The following is a 15,808-nucleotide window of genomic DNA, read 5'->3' as shown; positions in this document are numbered from 1 at the left end:
GGCTTCACCCATCCAGGGCTGAAGCCTGGGGCTGTCACCGGCATCCCAGGGCTTTGGATGCCCTATTGCTCAAAATTATTACAATGAACATAGCTATCACATTAATGTTTGCTTTCAGGCATGCTTTCTGGTCTAAAGGCCCATATACACTAGAAGATTATCTTTCCAATCTGGCTGGTTGGAATGAAAATCTGGAAATATTTTGGAGCAAATGACAATTGACCATTTGCTTCTAAGCATGACACAAATAGGTCCTACAAACAAATTGGTCATACTGTACATACTAGCGATATGAAAGCCAAAAGATATTGGTGAACAATTTCCCTTGAGCTGATCATGAAAGATATTGTGCATACACACTGATCACTGGGTGCATGAGCAATATTGGCAGATTGGCCTGCGTGTCCTGAAGATGTCAATATCTTTAACAATGAGTGGGAGGGGGGGGCACATTGTTAAAGATATTAGGAATACACATAGGCGTGCGCACGGGGGGTGCCGGGGGTGCACAGGCACCTCCTAATGAACAGAAGTGGCCAGCCGCCATAGATGGGGTTAAGAGAGGTAAAGTCCGGAGCTAGACGCCGGGGCACTTGTCGCCCAGTGACAGCTGTTACAGCCATCACAGCCGCCGGCGCTGCAAAGCCGTGGTGGGCTGTGAATGCTGACTTCCTTGTGCGAAGTTTCAGCCTACGCCGGGAGCTGTTGAACAGGAGCGCCCATGCTGCAATGAATGAGACTGAAGTCAAGGACCCAGCCGCGGATGCTAGCGCGGTACTTTACCTTCTCTGCCCACCGTGACCTGACCCTACTGCCTTCTGCTACCTGCCGCCCACCCCATCTTCCGGTTGCTGTCTGCCCAGAGTCCAGGCTTAGGTAAGGGGCAGATATATATATATATTATGTAAGTACCATACAGGGGGGACAGGGGTACAGAGAAGTGAAAAGGGGACAGGGAGACAGAAAGGAGAAGGGACAGAGGACAGGAGGATGGAGAGCTGCAGGAGGAAAAGGGGTATGGAAAGGTGCATGGGGGGCAGAGGGATGGAGAGGTGCACAGAGGACGAAGAGGTACATGGGGGACATATAGGTGCAAGGAGGATGGAGAGAGCTACTAGGGGGGATCGGGGTCAGAGGTACAGGTAGCACAGGGGTCGGTGGGGTTCATGGGCGATGGAGATGTACAGAGAAGGGGGAAGTGAGAGGTAAGGGTGACAGGGGAATGGAGAGGTGGATATAAGTTGAGAGTAAGAGGTGACATGATGGAGAAGTACAGGGGAACAGGGAGGTGCAGGGTTACAGGGAGATAGAGAGGTGCAAGGAAGGAGAAAATGAGAGGTGACAGGAGGACAAAGAGATGCAGGGAAGGAGGAAGTGAGAGGTCACAGGGACGGAGATATGCAGGGAAGGATGAAGAGAGAGGTGCATGGGTGACAGGGGTATGTAGAGGTGCAGGGAAGGAGGGACTGCGGTGCATATATATATATATATATAGAGGTAGAGGTGTAGGCCTGGCACTCCTTCAGCAGTACAGATAACCCAGGTGCCTTCAGGAACAGAAGTACATGATAGTGAAGAGACAACAGCGGCACTCTGGGGATTTTTTGAAAAAATATATTTTCAGCAAAAAAGCTTCCAACGTTTCGGGGTATGTGACACCCCTTTGTCAAGGTTATACGTGCAATAATAGGTATCATGTTATGATAAAGGTAAGCACATGTATGTACCTATTATTGCACGTATAACCTTGACAAAGGGGTGTCACATACCCCGAAACGTTGGAAGCTTTTTTGCTGAAAATATATTTTTTCAAAAAATCCCCAGAGTGCCGCTGTTGTCTCTTCACTATCCTATATATATATATATATATATGTGTATAATACAGTATATATTTATTTGTATTATGATTTTAGTCCAAAGGGCCCCCCTGTCTGAAGTACTCCGGGCCCTCCAGAGCCTTAATCCTGCTCGCACATGCACAGAAGCTACTGAAGGACGCTGGGGCTGCACCTGGCACCATTTAAATTTACAAGGTTGTCTGACATCTGGCTGGTACCTGTCCATGTCCAGCCAGTCCCAGTGTGCCCAGTATGCTGCCCCAGCATGTCAATAGCAAGTGCACTGCTACTGTGCTCCAGCCCTGTTTGTGCTGTCCCAGAGTCCACCTGAGCCCTCCAAGCATGTCATCCCCCATGGCATGAAGGCCCTAGTATCGAACATGAAAACCCTGGCATCAAGCATGAAACCCCTAGCAATAAACATGTAGGTAAACTACACTTATGTAGCATCATATGTAATAGCCATTACGGTGTGTGGTAGAATATGTAATGGGCATTACGATGTGTGGCATAATGTGTAATGGGCATCACATGTGCTATATAATGTGTAATGGGCATCAGTTTTTGGCATAATGTGTATTGGGCATCATGGTGTGTGGCATAATGTGTAATGAGCATCATGGTATGGGGTGAGGTATAATGGGTATGATGTTCTGAGGCGTAAAGTGTAATGGGCATCATGGTGTGATGAGCAACGTGTAATTGGAATCATGGTGTAATGGGCATTACGGTGTGTGGCATAATGTGTAGTGGGCATTACAGTGTGTAGCGTAATGTGTAATGGGCATTACAGTGTGTGGCATAACGTGTAATGGGCATTACGGTGTGTGGCATAATGCATAATGGGCATTACGGCATGTGGTTTACTATGTAATGGGTGTGTGATGTGTAATAGGCATTAAATTGTATATTTTTGGCACTGTCCCCATGTTCTCAATCCCTGATATAATGTTTAATGGGCATTACGGTTTGTAGCATTATGTGGGATGGGCGTTACTGTGTGTGGCATTATGTGTGATGGGCACTATGGTGTGTGGCATTATATGTAATGAGTAATACAGTGTAAATTTTTGCCTTTGACACACACTGTCCCTATTTCTAGTATGTGTGGGGGGAATGATTCATTGTAAAGTGCATATACAGTACATAAATAAGTCACCTTCTACTTCTTTTGCATTTATACCCAGTAGGCGGTGATGGACACGCCCAGTAGGCGGTGATGGACCCACCCCTTCAATGGTGCACCCCCTAAGAAAATGGGCTGCGCACGCCTATGCACTTAGGTGACCAAGTATATGCCGGGTCAGTTAAAGTATTATAGATAGACCAAATGTATATAAATAATAATAATACATACATATATATACATACAGGGGCGTCAACAGCAGTGTAGACCCCTGGGACTAGCAATGTATTGCGGCCCCTACCGATCCTCCAGCAGTAGGGGTGGGGGAAGCTTTGATGTCCCGCGGGTGGTAGTGGGTATTATATCAACCGCTCAGCATGTAGGGCCTGGATCAGTAATTTCCACTAATTACCCCTTTACTGCACAGATGGTGGGAGTTGCGGTTGGAGAAGGGGGCATTGGGCTGAATGAAGGGGTCCCAATACATAACTTCCAAGGTAGTAGAGGATGTTTAATACGCAGAGGAGGGGTGTATAGTGGAGTGGGCTTATTATTCATAATTTTCTGGTGGGAGGACAGCTTGCTTGACTGCAGATATCTCCAGTTCCTGGAAATAGATTTTTTTAGATTTTAATGGAATTAAAAACTAGAGAATCCCACCTACCAAATGGTATTTGGGTCTAGGGGATCAGATTTTAGGAGGCAGAGCAATCTGCCAACGAGTATATAAAACTACATACCAGGTGTGTGGAGCTGGAGCAGTAACCCGCTGCTGGAAGGCTGATATCTCTGGTTCTGGGAAGAGGAGAGACAAGCTACTAGTGTCCATCAAAGGGGGAGAGTCCCACCAGCAAACTCTAAAGGCCCATACACACTAGAAGATTATCTTTCCAATCTGGCTGGTTGGAATGAAAATCTGTAAATATTTGGGAGCAAATGACAATTGACCATTTGCTTCTAACACAAATGACACTAATAGGTCCTACAAACAAATTGGTCATACTGTACATACTAGCGATATGAAAGCCAAAAGATATTGGTGAACAATTTCCCTTGAGCTGATCATGAAAGATATTGTGCATACACACTGATCACTGGGTGCATGTGTGGTAAGCCGGAATGACCAGGCCAGGAACTCCTTTACCTTGTACTCTAATTCCCGTCTTCGTCTCGTCTTAACGGACACCGGACAAGAACCAGACCAAGCAAACGGTGCAACGGAGTTTATTTAAGATTAAATAAGATACTAGAGGTCGGGTAGCAGGCAGGGCTACCTATAACATAGATTACACTGAAAGGGGTGCACCGTAATACAATAAGATCACAATAACACAATAAAGCACGTCTGCATATATATATATATATATATATATATTGTCTTGATCTATAACCGACTATAATCACTGTTGAGCCTAAACAATTCTGATATCAATACAATCAATCCAGGTCATCACTTTGTAACAACATAAGGTCATTGGCAATCACACATTAATACTTTACTTTAAACAATTCTATGCTTACTGGGTACCCAGTTCCTATGATAACCTACTGTCTCTAAGACAGACCTGTGCACAGGGTGTTGCGATGGCAGTTCCCGGTCAAGGCCTTATTTCCGCCACCAGCCAGTGGGCGAGGAGAAAAGGATAACAGTCCCTATAGGGTCTCCATTTAAAAGTGAAACAAGGGGCAGTGTAGATCAGTTTCCAAATAGGAGGGGTACAGTAAGGTCCTTCCTCTCCGGGGTGGTCGCAATACCAGGTCACGGCACCAGGTGAGGATGTGTCCTCTGTAAAACAATGTTGTGTGGGAGCACAATATTCCCTAATTAGCTGCTCATACCCCCAAGCCCTCTGGGGCTACAGTAAGAGGGCCTGATCCAGATTGGCACTACACTGTATGGGCCTCAGTCCCTGGATAGGCAATACAGTCAGGGCTCTGTGGGGCAGGTGGGCAATTCAGTCCCCAATAGTGCCGACAGGGAGGACTGTCGGTAAGGGGTCATGTCAAGGTACCTGGATACTCCTGATGGTCACTGGCTCCTAATTACCTCTTTTCCTGCCTGGTCTGCGGCTCAGGCTCTTCTGGGACAGCCAGTTGCTGGTGCAGGTGTCAGTGTCCTGTCAGTATGCTTCCCGCCGTCAGATAGTCAGGCTGTGGCCGGATCCCGTTCTCTGTGGAGTACAGCACCGCGCGGTCCTTTTACTGCCGGCGGCTGCCTCCTCTCCCAGCATCACTGCTCGGCACACGCTGCCTGGCTCCGTCTTCAGCCGCACGCTGTCCTCTCGCGGCACCGCGACTCTGCGCCTCTGTTCTCCAGCCGGTCTTCTCTCCTCTGGTCACCCGGCGTCTGGATCACTGCCAGGTGCCGCGGCCGACGTCTCCCTCTCTGCGCCGGACTGTGCCGTCACTTACTCTGCCTCCGGCCAGGCTCTTCAGCTGCAGGAGGTAGGCACCGGCTGCATCTATAGCGCCACACACGCCCTATCCTCACAACTGAGGCGCACACTGCTGGGGCCTCGCTCTCGTGCTGCGACCTCTGACCCTCCACTGTCATTCGCCCTACTGGGCTGTCAATCATTTTAGGGAGCTCTCCTTCGCGCCCTTTTGTTAAGCAGGGTAGTTAACCCCTTTGGGTCCGGTTACTGGTTGGCTCCACCACTGTAAGGCTGGTGTCCTTACAGAAACAGGGTACCCCCAGGCTGATAGACAAGGAGGCACCCCCAATTCTGGGGTGTCACATGTCCCCATGCTCGAATGATGCCAGTCCCCGGGCATCAATTTTAAGGGTTAGCAAAAAGTTCTGGATAAAGTCCCGAACATGAATGTAAGGCCCTGAATGTCCTTTCAAAGGGGCCACGGTTAGTATCAAATGTCAAATAAATCTTAACACTATATACAATTTTATATACAGAATTTGCAAGGAATTTTGCATTCAAGTATTATTTACACTCTAAAGCGGACTGGTAACACCCCTTTCGTGTATCGCTCAGACCTCCTAACTTTCGAAGCGGTCCTTCGACTGCACCTTAGATCACAGCATGCGGTCTGCAATGATCACGTGGTGCCCCTTTTCCACTCTTTCTGGACCTGTTGATGGCTTGTTGTATCATGCACACGAATTCTTCTCCTGTAATTGTCGTGTACTCCTGGTCTGTACCAGTTTTCTCTTCTATGGGACGGGTTTCGGCCTTTTCAGCTGTGTTTGGGATTTCTGTGGTGGCCTTTGCTTTGGGCGGTGGCACAGTTGCCTTTGGGCTTTCAGGTTCCAATGGCTCCATTTTCTTTGCCATGGTCATGTGGGCCACAACTTCTAGGCATCTCTTCCGTTCGGCAGTACTGGTACCTGTCTGCTGTAGAGTTGCTGTCTGGTCACCCGTATCCACCATTCTTGAGGTGTACTTGTGTTCAGTTCCTGACCTCACTTCTTTCGGCTGGGCTTTGGCCTTCTCCGCTTCTTTTGGGGTTTCCACAGGGACATTAGGTCGAGGCGGTGGCCTAATGGGTTCTGGTGATCGTGGCATCTGGTCAGGCCAGGGATGATTACTGATGGGCCGGTCAATCTCGCCACAAACATCCTGCGATCTTCTCCTCTTCAGGTGGTGCTGACCATATGGTTGATGCATGAAGCGTCGATGTTGACTGTGAATAGTTGCATATCTGCTGCCTCTTACTGCAGCACCACCGGGGCCTGTTACGTTGGTTGCCTTGACACCTCTCTTTCCATTGGTCACTTTGAATTCGACCCATTCTCCTCTTTCTAGGCTTCGGAAGTATTTGTTCCTAGGGGTCTTCTGGATACCGGTGTAGTGCACGTATACAGTCTTCCTGTTATCTGCCCTTATGAAGCCATAGCCACGTGCTACACTGAACCACGACACCTGGCCGGTCCCTCTTCTCGCGCTGACTCGTCGATCCCCAGTGTTAAGTGGTCTTTTCACTGTGGTCTGACTTTGCATGAGCTCTTGCGGACTGGTCGATGGATCTTCTATGAAGCGGGTCCACCAGTTTTGTTTCTGCGGACCTAATAGTGGGTCTCTTCGCGAGGGTCGGTCCTCCTCCTCGGGGCCTCCTCGTTTAAAGTACTCTGATGACAATTTCTTTTGATATGTCCGCTCTGCTGACATCTTCGGCATATCGGCCTACCCTCTTCATCGAACCAATCAATTGAGCCTCTTCCCGATTCTCTGGGCGTGCTCCACCGTGGTTGGCTTCCTTTCTCTCTTTGCGGGCGCCATTCATTGTGTCTGGCTTCGCTCTGCTCCAGTCTTTGCTCCATTCTGGCGAGGTCTAGAGCCAGTTCTGTGAGTTTTCTGTTAATGGCGGACAATGGGTCTGGGCCTACTGGAGTTTGTGCCTCTTGGAGAACCGTTCCTCTCTTTACACCAGATCCATGGCGTCTGGCTTCACAGTGACTCTCCGTCTCCTCTTCTTCTGCCATTGCCCCTTCCTCCGGCTCATCATTCGGGACTTTCTCTAATACCTGTAGTGCCGATTCCTTGAGCTCCTCAAATGTGTAGCCTTGTTCTTGCCTCTTTATCATTCAGAGTTGGGTGCGGGTGGTCTCTTCTCTTGCCCCTTCTACGAAGAGGTCTATCAGCATTTCATCCGCTAGTTGTTCTTCTCTCGGATCTGCGACTTGTACTGCCTTCATGGCCTGGTATAATGCCAGTGCGAAATCACGCAGTGATTCTCCCTGTTTCTGCTTCCTGGCATATAACCTGCTCTTCAGCACTGGCACGGTTTTGGCATTGAAGATCTTTGCCAGTTTTTTCAGTATCTTGTCCGCTGTCTCCTTGTCGCCTTCTGACCATGATTTGACTTCTCTCAGGGCGGACCCTCTTAGTTGCGCCAGCAATATCTCTTTCCTTTGCTCTTCGTTCAGTTGGTATATGGTGAACGTCGAATTCATCCGGTCCTTGAATGCCTTAAAAGTACTTGTGCCCTTCGTCCGCGTATCTCCTGAGTATGTGAGTAGCCACGTGGCCCCAAAATAGTAGGGCATCGTGATCTGTGCCGCCGCTGCCTTCGGCGGTTCTTTGTCTTCTGCTTCTGGTAGTAGTGGGAGACGTCTGCGGGGGGACGGTGGTGGAGTGCCGGGTTCCGACATGTTTCCGATCCTGTTCGCGGACGCCAAGTTTAGATGTGGTAAGCCGGAATGACCAGGCCAGGAACTCCTTTACCTTGTACTCTAATTCCCGTCTTCGTCTCGTCTTAACGAACCAGACCAAGCAAACGGTGCAACGGAGTTTATTTAAGATTAAATAAGATACTAGAGGTCGGGTAGCAGGCAGGGCTACCTATAACATAGATTACACTGAAAGGGGTGCACCGTAATACAATAAGATCACAATAACACAATAAAGCACGTCTGCATATATATATATATATATATATATATAGGGAGCTGTAGTCCGGCACACGCAAACAAGCGCAACAGCGCTGATAAAGTCAATACTTTACCGGGTGCCCTCACTGGATAGTTGATACAGGAGTCTGGGGGGTGCGGCACTCACGGCTGGAAGAACGAGGCAGTACACAAATCGTTAAAGCAACGTTTCAATGTCCTTTATTTGGACATTTTCGTCAGGCATAAGGGGAGAACATTGCATACATCAATTTATACACCAGCGTGCTAATCAGATCCGGCGCTTGCAAGGACGCCGGAATGTGACGTCAGCTCCGTGGAGCTGCGTGAAACCATCACCATGGTAACAAATAAACAAATACACGTAAAACATACTGACAGCGATACACATGAACAGTAAATGCACAAGTAATCAAATACTATACAAAGTAATCATAAATGTTGAGTTAAAACTTCCTCAGTAGTTACAAGATCAAGCAGAGGAGTCAGTTTCATGTTGGACAACGGCAAGCACGGCAACATCACAAAGCTACCTAAAATACACGATTAAATGCGACAATTCTTAAATTAATAAATGATTCAAGAACCAAAGTCATCTGATCAGAGAACATATATAGAGCAAATAGTAGAAATCATTTTCTGCCTAGACATGAAATGCCTAGGTGTTCATTGAGACCCCGAGGTGATATGGTGTCCAATCGATGGATCCACCGTGTCTCACATTTCAATAGAAGCAAACCCCTATTGCCACCACGTAAACTCACAGGGATATGATCAATCATGCGGTATTTTAATGAAGATAGAGGATGTTTCTTAGCCAGGAAATGCTTAGGCACGGGGAGGTCGCATTTGCCTCCGGCCAATGCTGCACGGATGGTAGATCGGTGCGTTGTTATCCTCTCCTTGAATGTCCTCTCGGTCTTACCAATGTATGATAATCCGCAAGGACAAACAAGTTGATATACAACGAAGCGTGATTCACAACTGAGTGTGTGTCTGATGGTATATTTCGTGCCGCAGTGAGGATGGTAAAACACCGGGCCAGGGATCATACCACCACATACAGTGCAGGTACATCTGATACAACCTCGGGAAGTTGGTTTTACCGGTTGATTAAATGCTGAAATATCAGCTTTAACAAGCAGGTCACGTAGATTAGGGGCCCTTTGATAACAAGACATTAAACGTGAATCTTTGATGTTAATGTCGCCATCAGAGGCAACAATGGGCCATAATTTTTTGGAGACCTTATTTATAATGGGGCTAGCACTGTTAAATTTAGTCACCCATGGGATAATTTCCTGAGAAGACTGTAATGTGGATTTAGGTTTTAATAATTCCTCACGGGTGATCAAATCAACACGTTGTTTAGCACTTTTAAGGTCACTTAATTTATAACCCCTATCAAGGAATCTATCAGTAAGTAATACAATCTGGCTTTCAAATTCCGCCGGCTCTGAGATGATACGCTTGAGGCGGACCATCTGAGAGTACGGCAATCCTTTAATTAGGCTTTTAGGATGAGCACTGGAACCATGCAATAAATTATTCCTATCTGTTTTCTTTTGGAATAAAGAAGTGGATAAACGGCCCTCATTCAAATGAATAGCAACATCCAAGAAATGTATAACATTACGGTCAAACGAAACAGTAAATTTGACTGGGCTAATACTGGCATTATGAGCATCAATAAGCCCTATCAGATCATCGATGGGACCTGCCCAAAAAATGAGCAGATCATCGATAAAACGACGGTACAGGAGGATTCTGGCTGCAGTGGTAGGGTCATCAAAGAAAATGCGTTGCTCAATGAGAAACATATAGATATTCGCATACGCAGGTGCTGCATTTGATCCCATAGAGCAGCCATTTACCTGCAGCCAGAACCCGCCGTCATGAATGAAATAATTTCTGGTCAATACAAAATCAAGCAATGACAATAAAAATGCGATGTCTGGACCCACATAATCATTTTGAGCACGTAAAAATAAGTCAACAGCCTCTATACCCGCAGCATGGGGTATAACCGTATAAAGGCTTTTAACATCTAACGTAACAAGCCATACCTCATCACCAAAGACTGGGAGTGTTTGTAATAACTGCAACAGGCTGGTAGTGTCCAGGAGGTATCTCGGATGACGGATGATGTAGGGCTGTAAAATAGCGTCTATATACACAGATGTCAACTGGGATAAAGATTGCCTTGCGGCAATAATTGGACGTCCCGGTGGATTATCCATATCTTTGTGTATCTTCGGGATACTGTAGATAACTGGCACTAACGGGAATTGAGGTAGAAGAGCATCCATAAGTGCTTGTTGAATAATTCCATCGCCAACTGCTCGTTTCAAAAGCTGACTAAGTAAGGCTTTGTATTCCGTTGTGGGGTCACGTGCAAGTTTCAAATATGTAGAGGTATCCGACAATTGCATATCCAAATCACTTTTGTATTTTTTGTAATCCATTACCACCAGGGCGCCACCTTTATCTGCTGGCCTAAATATCAATTTTTGATTATTAGCCAGTGATTTTAAAGTGTCCCGTTCAGTCGCCGACAAATTAGTATGAGTAGATGGAGTCTGGGTCAGCATATCGTCAACTTGAAGGTCCAACAGTCTCATAAATGTTTTTATTGAAGGGTTTGTCGACTGCGGATCAAAGTTGGAGCGGGGTTGCAGTTTTTTAAGTTGTGGGGGGATCAGCAAGTTAGAGGGTGTTTCAATGATGGGAGCTTTAGATGTTTTAGCAAAAAATTCTTTTAGTTTTAATTGGCGGTGGAGAGAATACTTTTCTGCTTTCCATGTCAGCGTGTCGATATGTGAAGTCGGCACAAATGACAAGCCTTTTGAGAGGATCTTTATCTCCGCTTCCGTCAATACCTCAGATGACAAGTTCACAACTAGGTTCTCACCATAGTTGGTGGTTTTCCTCCAGCTTGCCTGCCTCTCCCATTGGTGCCCCCTTCTGTTATACCGACGGCGCCTTCTCGTAGGCGCGTAGTCACACCTAAAGGGCCAGTCGGTTGACGTCTGCCTCTACCCCTACCACGTCTAGCACCCGTCTCAGTCTCGCTATTAGAGGATTGGTTATCGGTGGATTGTTCAGAGGTTACATAACCCCTATATCTCTGTCGTCGGAAGAAAGGGCGACGTTCACCTTTAGGGGCTGACGTCCACTGGTAGACTGTATTGGCATCATAATCTGCATCCACTTTTTCGCGTTTTTCTTTTTTGAATCGTGTGAGCTCACGCTTATAATTAACGAGCTGGGTAGATAGCTTCTCATACCAATTATTTGCAGGATCTTCAGAAAGTGTAGGTCTGTGAATGGTCTCAAATTGGTCGATTTTGCTCTTAAGAATTGCACACTCCTTTGTTGTAAATTCAATGATGAGCAGCATCAAATCGAAGGAGCATTTGTTAAGGGTTGCCACCCATCTCCTACAAAAAGTAGGGTCCTTTCTGCCAAGGGTTGGGGCATTTTTTACCCTCAGTCCGCGGGGGATTTTTTTAGCACGGTAGTACTCACTAAGTGTGAGTCCATGGAACATCAAATCGATCTCTTTCTTTTTATGTTTCAAGAGGTCACGAAATAATGTCTCTGTCGATGGTGGTTCAAATAAATTGATCATTTCTGGTTTATATAAGATAGCTTGTGCTTCCGCATCAGAAAAGTTGTTAATGTCGCCGATGGGGTATGCTTGATGTGTGTACCCACTTGCAGCAACTTCCAATTCTGGCTCCATGATAGCAAGAAAAAGCAAAACAAGCTTCAGGGAAAGTTCACAATGTTATAAGTGCATCAGCTAATTCAATGTGTACTGCATACACACAGGGAAATACCGCGGTATTTCTTTGCACGGTTGGAGTATAAAATCCGTTTGAATCGATTGGGTGCCCTGACAGGAGGACAGTTGATTAGGCTGTACTCCAATGGTATAGGGAGCTGTAGTCCGGCACACGCAAACAAGCGCAACAGCGCTGATAAAGTCAATACTTTACCGGGTGCCCTCACTGGATAGTTGATACAGGAGTCTGGGGGGTGCGGCACTCACGGCTGGAAGAACGAGGCAGTACACAAATCGTTAAAGCAACGTTTCAATGTCCTTTATTTGGACATTTTCGTCAGGCATAAGGGGAGAACATTGCATACATCAATTTATACACCAGCGTGCTAATCAGATCCGGCGCTTGCAAGGACGCCGGAATGTTACGTCAGCTCCGTGGAGCTGCGTGAAACCATCACCATGGTAACAAATAAACGTGAATCTTTGATGTTAATGTCGCCATCAGAGGCAACAATGGGCCATAATTTTTTCATGTCTAGGCAGAAAATGATTTCTACTATTTGCTCTATATATGTTCTCTGATCAGATGACTTTGGTTCTTGAATCATTTATTAATTTAAGAATTGTCGCATTTAATCGTGTATTTTAGGTAGCTTTGTGATGTTGCCGTGCTTGCCGTTGTCCAACATGAAACTGACTCCTCTGCTTGATCTTGTAACTACTGAGGAAGTTTTAACTCAACATTTATGATTACTTTGTATAGTATTTGATTACTTGTGCATTTACTGTTCATGTGTATCGCTGTCAGTATGTTTTACGTGTATTTGTTTATTTGTTACCATGGTGATGGTTTCACGCAGCTCCACGGAGCTGACGTCACATTCCGGCGTCCTTTCAAGCGCCGGATCTGATTAGCACGCTGGTGTATAAATTGATGTATGCAATGTTCTCCCCTTATGCCTGACGAAAATGTCCAAATAAAGGACATTGAAACGTTGCTTTAACGATTTGTGTACTGCCTCGTTCTTCCAGCTGTGAGTGCCGCACCCCCCAGACTCCTGTATCAACTATCCAGTGAGGGCACCCGGTAAAGTATTGACTTTATCAGCGCTGTTGCGCTTGTTTGCGTGTGCCGGACTACAGCTCCCTATACCATTGGAGTACAGCCTAATCAACTGTCCTCCTGTCAGGGCACCCAATCGATTCAAACGGATTTTATACTCCAACCGTGCAAAGAAATACCGCGGTATTTCCCTGTGTGTATGCAGTACACATTGAATTAGCTGATGCACTTATAACATTGTGAACTTTCCCTGAAGCTTGTTTTGCTTTTTCTTGCTATCATGGAGCCAGAATTGGAAGTTGCTGCAAGTGGGTACACACATCAAGCATACCCCATCGGCGACATTAACAACTTTTCTGATGCGGAAGCACAAGCTATCTTATATAAACCAGAAATGATCAATTTATTTGAACCACCATCGACAGAGACATTATTTCGTGACCTCTTGAAACATAAAAAGAAAGAGATCGATTTGATGTTCCATGGACTCACACTTAGTGAGTACTACCGTGCTAAAAAAATCCCCCGCGGACTGAGGGTAAAAAATGCCCCAACCCTTGGCAGAAAGGACCCTACTTTTTGTAGGAGATGGGTGGCAACCCTTAACAAATGCTCCTTCGATTTGATGCTGCTCATCATTGAATTTACAACAAAGGAGTGTGCAATTCTTAAGAGCAAAATCGACCAATTTGAGACCATTCACAGACCTACACTTTCTGAAGATCCTGCAAATAATTGGTATGAGAAGCTATCTACCCAGCTCGTTAATTATAAGCGTGAGCTCACACGATTCAAAAAAGAAAAACGCGAAAAAGTGGATGCAGATTATGATGCCAATACAGTCTACCAGTGGACGTCAGCCCCTAAAGGTGAACGTCGCCCTTTCTTCCGACGACAGAGATATAGGGGTTATGTAACCTCTGAACAATCCACCGATAACCAATCCTCTAATAGCGAGACTGAGACGGGTGCTAGACGTGGTAGGGGTAGAGGCAGACGTCAACCGACTGGCCCTTTAGGTGTGACTACGCGCCTACGAGAAGGCGCCGTCGGTATAACAGAAGGGGGCACCAATGGGAGAGGCAGGCAAGCTGGAGGAAAACCACCAACTATGGTGAGAACCTAGTTGTGAACTTGTCATCTGAGGTATTGACGGAAGCGGAGATAAAGATCCTCTCAAAAGGCTTGTCATTTGTGCCGACTTCACATATCGACACGCTGACATGGAAAGCAGAAAAGTATTCTCTCCACCGCCAATTAAAACTAAAAGAATTTTTTGCTAAAACATCTAAAGCTCCCATCATTGAAACACCCTCTAACTTGCTGATCCCCCCACAACTTAAAAAACTGCAACCCCGCTCCAACTTTGATCCGCAGTCGACAAACTCTTCAATAAAAACATTTATGAGACTGTTGGACCTTCAAGTTGACGATATGCTGACCCAGACTCCATCTACTCATACTAATTTGTCGGCGACTGAACGGGACACTTTAAAATCACTGGCTAATAATCAAAAATTGATATTTAGGCCAGCAGATAAAGGTGGCGCCCTGGTGGTAATGGATTACAAAAAATACAAAAGTGATTTGGATATGCAATTGTCGGATACCTCTACATATTTGAAACTTGCACGTGACCCCACAACGGAATACAAAGCCTTACTTAGTCAGCTTTTGAAACTAGCAGTTGGCGATGGAATTATTCAACAAGCACTTATGGATGCTCTTCTACCTCAATTCCCGTTAGTGCCAGTTATCTACAGTATCCCGAAGATACACAAAGATATGGATAATTCACCGGGACGTCCAATTATTGCCGCAAGGCAATCTTTATCCCAGTTGACATCTGTGTATATAGACGCTATTTTACAGCCCTACATCATCCGTCATCCGAGATACCTCCTGGACACTACCAGCCTGTTGCAGTTATTACAAACACTCCCAGTCTTTGGTGATGAGGTATGGCTTGTTACGTTAGATGTTAAAAGCCTTTATACGGTTATACCCCATGCTGCGGGTATAGAGGCTGTTGACTTATTTTTACGTGCTCAAAATGATTATGTGGGTCCAGACATCGCATTTTTATTGTCATTGCTTGGTTTTGTATTGACCAGAAATTATTTCATTCATGACGGCGGGTTCTGGCTGCAGGTAAATGGCTGCTCTATGGGATCAAATGCAGCACCTGCGTATGCGAATATCTATATGTTTCTCATTGAGCAACGCATTTTCTTTGATGACCCTACCACTGCAGCCAGAATCCTCCTGTACCGTCGTTTTATCGATGATCTGCTCATTTTTTGGACAGGTCCCATCGATGATCTGATAGGGCTTATTGATGCTCATAATGCCAGTATTAGCCCAGTCAAATTTACTGTTTCGTTTGACCGTAATGTTATACATTTCTTGGATGTTGCTATTCATTTGAATGAGGGCCGTTTATCCACTTCTTTATTCCAAAAGAAAACAGATAGGAATAATTTATTGCATGGTTCCAGTGCTCATCCTAAAAGCCTAATTAAGGGATTGCCGTACTCTCAGATGGTCCGCCTCAAGCGTATCATCTCAGAGCCGGCGGAATTTGAAAGCCAGATTGTATTACTTACTGATAGATTCCTTGATAGGGGTT

The sequence above is a fragment of the Crinia signifera genome, chromosome 8 (assembly GCF_055691185.1).
Source record: "Crinia signifera chromosome 8, ASM5569118v1, whole genome shotgun sequence".
Taxonomy (NCBI): domain Eukaryota; kingdom Metazoa; phylum Chordata; class Amphibia; order Anura; family Myobatrachidae; genus Crinia; species Crinia signifera.
This window is presented reverse-complemented; position numbering follows the sequence as displayed.